This window comes from Labrus bergylta, chromosome 6 (genome assembly GCF_963930695.1).
Source record: "Labrus bergylta chromosome 6, fLabBer1.1, whole genome shotgun sequence".
In the NCBI taxonomy this organism is placed as follows: Eukaryota; Metazoa; Chordata; class Actinopteri; order Labriformes; family Labridae; genus Labrus; species Labrus bergylta.
The window spans coordinates 26,414,419-26,426,030 of NC_089200.1; the positions used below are offsets into that span (position 1 = coordinate 26,414,419).

At 41.3% G+C, this 11,612-nt stretch overlaps 1 protein-coding gene across 2 annotated transcripts in view; it reads right to left on the reverse strand.

Annotated features, from left to right (window-relative positions):
- gng12b (guanine nucleotide binding protein (G protein), gamma 12b) overlaps nucleotides 1-11,383 on the reverse strand; it is a 31,104-nt gene extending 19,721 nt beyond the window's left edge. The window contains exons 1-2 of one of the 2 annotated variants that reach the window (XM_020632218.3): nucleotides 11,175-11,383; nucleotides 4,338-4,404 (exon numbers count right to left, since the gene is read on the reverse strand). The gene's annotated coding sequence lies outside the window, so the exon portion shown is untranslated. The remainder of the gene's footprint in view (nucleotides 1-4,337; nucleotides 4,405-11,174) is intronic. The other variant, XM_020632227.3, reaches the window with a different exon arrangement.
- Between the last annotated feature and the right edge of the window lie 229 nt (nucleotides 11,384-11,612).

Consider the following 11,612-nt stretch of genomic DNA (forward strand, 5'->3'; position numbering starts at 1 on the left):
GTAACATACTTGTACTCATTGCTTACATCGATGTTTATTATACATGAAGAATGCACCAACTGTCTGAATATAACACTTTCTTCTTTGCTATCAACAGAATCTGTCACGCCCACATGTAGCTCTCATGCTCCAGAGAAAGTCAGTCTTTCAACAACAATACTGTGTTTATGGCGTCCACAGAGAAGGTGTGCTTTGTAAGGGCTCCAATGAATTCTAAAGACAATGCAGATGGTGCATGCGTCAGGCATATATATGTGCTTGCATGAACATGTCTTACGCTTTAAGGGCCAAGTGTGGGGTTTAAAGTCAACCGATTAGGATTTATCTTTATGGGAACATGAATGTCTGAAGCTTATTTTATGTCAATGCATCCAGTGGTTGCATGCAGTTTTTGCTTTTATACCAATTCTATGTGCAGTAGACATATTCACTGAATCAACAAATGAGCAGGGACAAAGATAGAGGTGAACAGAAAACATAATGAAGCAGTTTCATTACTTTCACAAAGATCACACCTGTCCTGCTTCTGCAGCAGGATATTTATGTCAACCCCCGCCCGCTCACCTGCGTTGACTTTTACTGAACATATCTCGCTGCATTCTCACATCAGATCACCGTGAATATGCAGAAGATTTACCAGGGGGGCATGCAAGAAAGATTCCAAGGTAAAGTCGGAGTGAAACATATGCCTGTTTGCGTTCTCAAATGCAGCTCACCCTGAAACAATTCAGGACATTTTAGGAGTTTTGTGCACTGAAATTAATCGCATTGGGATTCATCACCTGGGGTACCTCAAAAGTATCAAGAAATGTAACCATCCTGAGCGACAAGACACGAGCATGGCTTAAAAAACAATCCATGCACGGAACTCTCCACAGACAGAGGTGAAGTCAGCACCTGGCAGGCTGTTGTGTGAAAATCTCAGCCATGGAAATTGGATCTGCAGTGACCTAGTTGTTTGAGTGGGCTGATAATATGTCACAAGGCGGCAACAATGAGGGGGATATGGTAGATACACATGAGAAAGTCCAGTAATAATTCATCCACGCTAACGGTTTTATGGAGGCACAGTGCTGACTGAGGTGGACTTTCAGTTTTGTTCCCACAAAGCCTTTCACAGGAACTGTTCCTGTGCTAATAAACCACATTTGTATGATTCCATCTTCAGCATTAACTTTAAAGCATGCTGTTTATATTGCAAATGTTGTTTCAGGTGACCAGAAAGAAGAAGTGAGTGGTTAAAGGAGCCCCAGCTGCAGCGTAGTGAAACTTTCTGTGCCCTGTGGCCAAACACTTGATGAGACTGTTTGTCCTACTTCAAAGGCAACATGTGTCTACATTACAGCTGTGAAGATAGGTCGGCTAATCTCCAGAGGGAATCTGCATGCATCCAGGGCACTTTGAGGCCACCCAGTGCACACCGAATTCCCAGAATCAGAGGTGCACATACACAAAACACACATGAATCTGCAGAAGTGTTAGGTTTATTTACACAGGCATCAAAGGCTACGTCGTAGTTCCTGAGAACAGAAGAAAGCTGAAAAGACAAACAAGGGAGAAAAATGTATTCAGTTCTGTGTCTTCAACAATGAACAGGGCTCTGTCTTCCTCTTGCATGAACAAAAATCAAAGAGGGACATGAGTGGCATGATGGAAACATACAGAAACATGTTCTGTGCTATGTCCATCATCTGTAACATATGGATACTAAAGGAACACGCATTTGCAAAATCAGCGCTCTGGTTTTAATAGCCATGGATGCAAGCATCAGTACTGGTGATCAAATGAGATTACTTCCTGCAGAGGGAAGAGGCACTCCCGCCTCTGCCCAGCAGTAACCGACATGAGTAGGAGTGTGAATTAGGAGGGAGTGGGAGCGGCGAGATTCAGAGGAAATGAGGAGTTGAAGGGGAGGGGGGGGGGGGGGGGGGGGGTGTTTAGGAAGCAGACGAATTGCAACGCAGGAGAAAGAAAGAAAGAAGATGCCCATATATGAGCAGATGCTTATGAAACAGGATGGAGGACTTGCCTGCTAAGGCCCGGGATCTCCCTTGGGTGCAACAACAATGCAATACTTCCTCCACGTATAAACACACTCCCCGACACTCGAAAGCTCAAGTTGCATCGAGCACATACTTTCTCTCAACGGTTCTTATAATGCTCTTTATCATTATTAATTTTATATATATATATATATATATATATATATATATACATACAGTACAAGCTGCCTAATGGCTGGATGGTATCAGTGTTGTGTCAGTTATTTCAAAGAGCAGGTTTTTCTCTGTTCGGCAGCTGCTGTGCAAAAAGGCGATGTCCTGCAGGCAATTAGCAACACACCTGCACACTCGCAGAAAATGACTTTGTTGCACCTACTTGCTCACTCTCACACTGAACATCAAACTCACATTGTTGTTCAATCAATCAAACCTACCCTGTTCTCTCCTAAAGCTGTCTTTAGGATGCTACACTCTAAAACAATTCCTCCATTCAGATCGATTAACCATTTGATTCATCTTTATGCCTCTTATGCCTCTAAATCTGCTTCCCCACCCAGCTGCACCCACATTCCCCACTCCACTACATGTGCAGGATACCAGAAGCATAGAGACCTGTATGTTATTAATTAACACATGTACAGCATACAGCATGGCTACAATGCAGACACAGTTCTTTACTAATTAAACCCAGACAACACTGCAAAGAGAAGTACACATGTACCATTAAGGAACATTTGGCTCAAGGAATAGATGATTCTCTTGGTTCCAGTTCTGATGTGACCAAATGTGGTCAAAGAGAGGTTTGCGGATCAGTCATCAATGTTTGTGTTTAATCCAGAGTAGTAATTGCACTATATGAGTGAACAGATGAATGATCTCAAACCGGAACAGTAGAGATCATAGACTGCACAACACTGCCATCATGTGGTGGACAAGCGGTCGCACAACACGAGAGAGTGAGATTCTTTAATGGATCATTTGGCCTCGGTTGTTCAAAGGGTTTAAAATCAGCTGCTGCAGCTTACTTTCTAGATTAAAAATGTATTAGATGGATCAACCTGAACCAGACACAGACTTCTTAAGATTACAAATTCTAGCTCACACGTGCTCCAAATGGTACAACACACTTCATACTTTTTTCACAAGAGGCGCCAAAATCCATGAATGACAATATTAATGAATGATGTAAACAGCTGTTTGGTGGAATATTTAAAGGGGGAAACAACAAGTCTACTTATCTACTATGTCACAGGAGCAATTATCAATTTTAAATTAATTATTTTGATCGACATGATTGTAAAATTGTTTGGTTTGACCTTCTCTAAAGTTTGATTACATTTTGTTCCTGCCAGCCTGAATCAACCCTGAGCTTGATCAGAATAACTGGATCCTCAATCCTACTCAAAGGTTAAAACAAAACAAACAGGAGTTTTTATCCAGATAACACAAAGCACTTTTTTTCTTTTGAACAACCCATATTCAAGATTTCAAGGCTACACAGTGGTGCAGTGGTTAGTACTGGAGTAAGAAGGTTCATGGTTTGAATCCCTGTTACCCAGGAGCCTCTCTGTGTGGAGTTTGCATGTTCTCCATGTGCATGCGTGGCATCTCCCACAGTCCAAAAACGTGCTCGTTAGGTTGATTTGTGACTCAAAAATTGCCTCTGTCTGCCTCTATATGTCAGCCCTGTGATTGACAGTCAGTCAGGATCCAGGGTGTAACCCCGCCTCTCGCCCAATGGCAGCTGAGATCGGCTCCAGCCCCCTGCGACCCCAAACAGGAAAAGCAGTAGATAATGGACGGATGGATCTACAAGATTTCGTCCCATTGGATAGCCTTAATCCAAATAGATTACCTTTGAACAACTTGATCCTACTGAAAGATGTTATACTAATTAACATCATGCAATGCAACTCTTTACACACTACACACAAATATATATAATGTGTGTGTGTGTTTGTGTGTGTGTGTGTGTGTGTGTCTATGCAATATCAATTTTCAACACAGTACATTTTGTATTTCTTTGTATTTTATTTTAATATTCAGTATATCTTTCTATATCTCCTACTGACACTTTAGCTAGCAGTCTCTAAATGCATAAACTCATTTGCTTCTACATAAAGATCACTGTTCTACCACCAGAGGGCAGCACCACACTGACAGTTAAAATGTGTCTCTGGATATGACAGACTTGAGAGGGCTGGGTCTGATGAATAATGAAAGACTGCTGAAACAATGTTTGTAAAATGATCCTTCTCTCAATTACAGTAAAGAGCGTCGCCGGTGACAACAGGCGACTCAAAAGAGGGGAAGTGTTCTCACAGAGATACACACCTGTGTGGAGAGAGAGACCTCAACGAGTACGCAACGGGTCGTCCCACTATATGAGAGCAGCATTAATCTGGAAAGACAAGAAAAGACAATCATGAAAATTACAATCCAGGTATTTTACCTTAAAAGGGTAACAAAGTGTTGTAGCTGTATTTTTGTACCCTGGATACAACAGTGTGGATTATATGTGAGAATAAAGTAGACAAACATGATGTCAGAAGTTGTGTCTCTTATACACAGAGCTGTAAACGAGGGGAACAAGTTTGTTTTGTTTTCCTCCTCATTGTTGTGCAGCATATTATATTTGAGTATTAGATTGTATTGAACAATGTTGTGTTGTAGTACTCAAAAGACCGGACTCAAGACCACTTTTTGAAGGTCTCGGTCTCGCCTCTGAGTCTAAAGCATTTTTACTCAGTCTTGTCTCAGTTTCAGACTGGGCGGACTCCGGATTTTAAACCGGTCAAGACCACCGCTGAAAGGCTATTTTTGTCATTACCGGGAAAGGAAAACTGATTTTTCTAAAAGACAAACGACTTCAACTCATATTTATCCCCCAGTTACAGCTGCAAACTTCCTGTGGTGACAGTCTAACCATCACACAAGATGATTTTTCTGAGATATTTATGGTCTTGGTCTTGACTTATTCTCGACCCCTAAACGTCTTGGTCTTGACTTGATCTTGACTTGATCTCGATCCCTAACATCTTGGTCTTGACTTGATCTCGACCCCTAACGTCTTGGTCTTGACTTGATCTCGATCCCTAAACGTCTTGGTCTTGAATTGATCTCGACCCCTAACGTCTTGGTCTTGACTTGATCTCGACCCCTAAACGTCTTGGTCTTGACTTGATCTCGATCCCTAAACGTCTTGGTCTTGACTTGATCTCGACCCCTAAACGTCTTGGTCTTGACTTGATCTCGACCCCTAACGTCTTGGTCTTGACTTGATCTCGACCCCTAAACGTCTTGGTCTTGACTTGATCTCGATCCCTAAACATCTTGGTCTTGACTTGATCTCGACCCCTAACGTCTTGGTCTTGAATTGATCTCGACCCCTAAACGTCTTGGTCTTGACTTGATCTCGATCCCTAAACGTCTTGGTCTTGAATTGATCTTGACCCCTAAACGTCTTGGTCTTGACTTGATCTCGATCCCTAAACGTCTTGGTCTTGACTTGATCTCGATCCCTAAATATCTTGGTCTTGACTTGATCTCGATCCCTAACGTCTTGGTCTTGTTTCGGTCTTGGAGCACTCTGGTCTTGGGTATGTCTTGGTCTTGGTTAATGTGGTCTTGACTTCAACACTAGAACAATGTAACCAGAACAAACTGAGAGTAACGGTTGATCTAATACAACAACACTCAGACGTCTGTTATTTCACAATGTTGACACCACAGATATTTTAAGCAACCTTTTACTTCCTCCTCTAGTTTATAGTTGACCGTGCTCGACGGTGTCAGAGGATTGTTTTTGTGTCTCAGGTCAGGATAAACAGTAATTCAGTCTAACAGGAGCTCAACATCCTATAACTAAGAATATGACTTCATGTTAAAGCTTTGTAGACATATGAAACACACAATTATTATAATAATTATCCAAAGACTCACAAGTTGTGATTTCATCAGGACAATAACAGGTGTGTCAGGTACCATACAAGTCTGCAACATCAGCAAATCGTGTTCAGCATCCTCAGTCATCTATGAGTTACATCATTCTGATTATTATTTATATTTATTAATCTAATTATATTAATTATTTAAAGATGTTTATACATTTCAAATAGTTTCAACTTTTAGGGATCAATGCTGACAAACAGTATAGCAGCATCATAGCAAGGTTTATTTTGCCTTTATTTAGAGACAGTTGAAAGGGTTAGAAATCAGGGAAAGAGGGGGGGGGGATGACATACAGGAAAAGAGCCACAGGTCGGACTAGAAGGCTATGCCGTCCCCCCAGCACACATTTGTACAACAACGAATAACATTAACAATAACCGTTTTTTTTTTAATAGTCCAACCCCAAAACCAAAACACAAATTTACTGAAGGACCAAAACTGAATTTGTCCAAAGTTTTCTAATGTTGTTATTTATTGATTCTACCGTGGAGCCAGCTGTCTGTGTGCAACACTGAAGTATAACACTGACTTTACTATAGTCACATAATGTGTACCACATTGAATCACATTGTATGACATCATATTATATGGTATGGTATCGTGTTGTATTGTAAGCAGTGGTGGACGAAGTACACAACTTCATTACTCTGGTCAAAGTTACTCCTGGTCAAAAATGACTTCAACACAAGTGGAAGTTATAAAGATCATGATTCATGTTCAACAACTTCCTCACTTACTATCAATACACAGTGATTAGAAGGGTAATGAGGGGAAACTCTTAATGGCTATTTACAGAGGCTACAGACTATGGTCATGTAAAATAAGGTACTAATAAGTGCTTTATAATGACTTATAAACCGCCAGTATGCTGCTAATTAACATGCTAATAAGTAACTATTGCAATTTATGCAATTTTTGGTCATTATAAACAAGAAATGACAAAACGTTGTGTGCCTTTGGACTGGTTTGTTGTACGTAGCCATTTTTTTTTTCTTTAGATTTTAGTGGATAGAGTCAGAAATCAATTACATGTGGGAAAGGCGCCACAGGTCACCTGCCTGGAGAACCACAGCCTCCACATTTGGGGCGCGCACACCGACCACTACATGGTCCCGTATCTCGACATTTTTGTTGCCGTGATATCGTGTTGTTGTTTGATCTTTACTGCTGTCATGTCTAAGTTTAAAATTCTGCTACCTGTGCTGCTGTGTTGTAAACGTAGTATCCAACCCGATACTGTAGTTACGGATGGTTTCAGAATAGGATGACCAACAAGCTGAAAAAGCTGTGAAGAGTCCTGTAAGCACACAAAGTGACACACAACCAACCAATTAGTGCCTTCGTCACCCAGAAGAACCAGTTGACTAGAGGATGGCGCTAAAGAAGATAATTCAATTTAATGACAGTGTCTTTATGAGAGACTTATTCCCCTGATGATGAACAGATGCACCATGGAGACCTGCAGGAGCTGGTTGGTGTAATTGTGTCAGCTGTGTTTTAGTCCCACCGGCCCAGACAAACATCCATCCATCCATCCATCCATCCATCCATCCATCCATCCATCCATCCATCCATCCATCCATCATTTTATTTGGGACTACACAAAGTCTAGAAATAACCCACGCATCATGACAGGTCCCATAGTGTCACATATCACTCACATGATGACAGCAGTCAGTGACCCGGCTGCTGTCACACAGGGCCGTGTGTGTCACTGTGCCGGGTGACGACCTGAGAGCTCTCAGCTGTGATGACAGAGAGACAGTGAGGCCTCACACCAGCTGATCGAAGGATAAACTGTTCAGAGACGGTTTATATCGACGAGCGTTACCTAGAAGTTCTTGTGGTTTTTATGAAATCTAAAAAAGAGTTATAGAGTATCACAGAGTATTTAAACATCCAGAAGAGACATTAATCTCTTGAAGCAATGGTTCTTAGATTTACTACTTCCAAATAATCATCTAATGAAGCCATGCCAGGATACATATTGCAAAAGAATCTCCTGGGCCTGCAAGATATGACAAAAGTATAAATCATCATGTATCTGCTGTTCTTCGTGTTTTACACAATAACTGTTTGCAACATGTTGCAACTCTTGCATCCCAAATCTTAAAAGGTAGTTGACAGTTAGCTTGAGCTTCATCTGACTGAAGGTACAATATTTAGATGTGTATTAGAATGTTTACACTAAATATCTAAATTCATTAAAAATTGACTAAACCTGTGTTATATATATTTGTAGTTGTGCACTTCAATTACCTCAAATGTTTCCAACAATTATCAATAACAGAGAAACCTGTAACTTTATAGTTGTAATGGGACGTGCCTTGTCGTGGCGGCCGCCATTACAGAGCCACCGGCACGACATGTTTACTGTTGCTGTGGAAACAGTCTTTTGTTATCGTTTTGACCGAGAGCAAACAACACGTTGCTTTGTCTTTCTGAGGTTGTTTTGAACTAATGTCGATAAAGTGATAGGAAATACGATGGTGAGGCCATTCATTTTGTTTGAATTTAAAAATTGACTCTTGAGCTCTGTGCGTTTCCTTGTCTGACTTCCTGTCAGACTTCCTGTTCTATTCTGCGCAGTTTGACGCGTGCCTGCATCGTACTTCATTGAAAATAAGACTTGCAGCGTGAGTGAGGACGGAGTAGAGTGTAGTGGCGCTGCTGGCACGCTCTGGAGACGGACCGCGGCGCTTACTATGGAAACAGTCGTTGACTAGAGTGGCAGCGAATGGTGGCGTAGCACGCGGCGCTGACGGGCATGAAGTATATGGAAATGGGGGGTTCTAGTTAACAGAGGTTTAAAGGTTTCTATGCAGTATTTTTAGGATAAAATGTACACATGACATACTTTATCACTGGCCACCACACCGGCTGTAACTTGTTTGAAGATCCTTGTTATAAATAAAGACATAAATGAAATGTGCATTTAAAATACTATCAGCTTCAACAGGAACAGTAGCACCGGTGATGGAAGGAAGGTAATCACTCAGAGAGTCTTTTTGAAGCCTTCATCACCTGATGACAAGCAGTGAATGCTTTGCAGCCTCATGTGTGACACATCAACTCACACACTCAGTGACTGTTTAATACTTTGGGCACTGTGTAACGCTCAGCTGAGGAGGCTGAGAGAGCTTTGACGTGTGTCCAAGCAAATTTCACATGTAGCTGTGTTGACTGGAAGCATTCTCTGAAGGTCTTTGTGAGCCCGAGCAGTGACGCACACACCGGCTCCAAGGAGGCCAGCGTGGAATTTGAGTCGAGGGATAGAGAGAAGGGGAGAGAGGGGAGGAGGAGGGTGACGCTCTCACGAGATTAAACCACGCTATGGTCTGAATGTGGTGTAACCAGGCAACACAGCCAAACCCACGTCAGCACCATAGACCCACACAGGTGGAGCCACATGCAGCTGACTGAAGCCATTTTTTTTTTAAAAAGGAAAACAACACAAAAATATGCCCAGCAAATATTTCGCAATGACTTGTATGTGGTTCTACGCATTCACCGACTGCAGCTTTTTATTTAAAAAATACTTCAGATTCAACTCAACACATGAACATGGAAGACAATGACCTGATCATGAATCAGGCCAGAGATGTACAAGAGCAGATGTTGGAGCAACATTTAGTAGTCAGTCAGTCAATTCAGTTTCCACTGAGCGGCCAAATCTTCAGTCTTTAAAATGTCAGACAGAATTATATATGTCCAGAATGTCCTGTAATTAGGGTGATGTTGAAAGAAGAGCATCCAAATATTCAAATGACTCTCCCTCGAGGCCCACAGTGGTGCTGTAGATTACACGATTGTGAAAATGCTCGATACTCTGATTCTTTTAGATACCACATGTTGTTTAACAATACAGTCTTTGTTATTTTAATGACACAGATCTTCAGGCGAGCGCATTGTCTACTACATTGCACAAAATGCCTTGGCAATGTTTTCATAGGAAATGTTGCCAATGTGTTTGTGCAATGAAGACGTGTGCAGGAGTCTGCTCGTAACTCTTGTGACATAAAAAACAAGAAATGACGTGATACTGAAAACCTTGAACTTCTACTTTTCTCAACATAGTATAGAAACTGATATTCATTTTTTACTAGCATTGTATTAACATTTGAAATTCTGGTATTGTGACAACCTACTGAACAGCTGAAACAGGAACCACAACATGTTTTTGTCAGTCCATTTATACAGGCCTAATTAAGCTTAATTTATGTCTGTCATTCCTTGTTGCAGCTCCACAACAACCCACACTACCTTTGTCATTCAAGACAACCAACATCTATAATAACAGTTTCAAGCATCCTGAAATAAAAATGTATTTTTTAATATTCTCTGACTGTGTTTCCAGTCCTTCCTGATTTTGGGTACGTTTTAGTTCAAATAAAGTTATATAAAGACAGCGAGGCCTATGTAACAGTTAGCTAATTAATTTATCAGCATGTCTAATGTGTAGGCCTGTTGCTCATTGTCTTAAAAATTATAAAACAATTTAAGGGTACAAATTCAATGTTTCGTTTTATTCTTTTTTTTTCACTTTCTATGACAAGAAAACATTCTTAGGTTTAAGGACTTCAGATATTTGAAGTAATCCTTTAAAGGTTTTGGAAACACTGACATTTAACTCTTCTAATCTCCTCTTTCCTACAGTAGAGGCGAATAGACCGCGCAACTAATCGGTTAATCGAAACAACTATCAACAGATTAACCGACACAGGCAAATAATCGGTGGATGGATGCAACCATTAAATAAAAGTTGAATCGAACAAGTGGCTTTAATAGTAGCCTAATGTTCAATCAGCATCGGGTAACTTTTTCGTCAACTTCCCTGTTATTCACTTTCTCAGAAATGCACTTTCATCATGACCGAGTAAAGCCGTTTCCTCTGTTATTCCTCTAATGTGTGCCCACCTGTTACCTGTGCTTCCATTACACACCTGAAGGCTGAAAAACGAGTGTTTGCCCTTCTTTTAAAGATGACACACAAATGACGAATCAAACAGGTGGCCTATCGACCTGATGGAAATATCCTGCACTACATTCATGCAGATTTGTCCCAAATTAAAAAAAGCTTACTGGTTTAAAAACATGTTCAGAGGATGATATTATTGTGATCGACTGGTTGTTATAGTTTACAAGCTGCTCTCACACCGCCGTCATGTCATGTTACAGCTACGTAAAGAAGATTCATGTAATCTCCGGGCTGATACTCACCTGGCCTCTCTGATCCGATAGTTTCTGTTTTCTCAAAGTCGAGCGATGAAACAGCAGATGCAGGGGATTTAATTTAAAAGAAAGGCACTCCAGCTGTGTCGAAAAAAAAGTTCAAGACGCAGAAATTCAAAAAACGGCGACCTGTTGATGTGAGAAGCAGCGACCGGAGAGAGAAACATCTGCTGCTGGCGGCTGCTGAGCTGCAGGGCTGAGACTCACCTCTCTGCTGAGAGGAGACAACAGCGCCCTCTGCCGGCAGGCTGCTGAGCTGCAGGGCTGAGAGGAGGAGACAACAGCGCCCTCTGCCGGCAGGCTGCGCATGTACACATTTGACATCAATGAGACAATATCTGGAGTGCACACTGTCAGCGTGTGTTAACAACACATATTCCTTGTTGACAGTATAGCATTTTTATTGCTCAGTCCATTTCTGAGTAA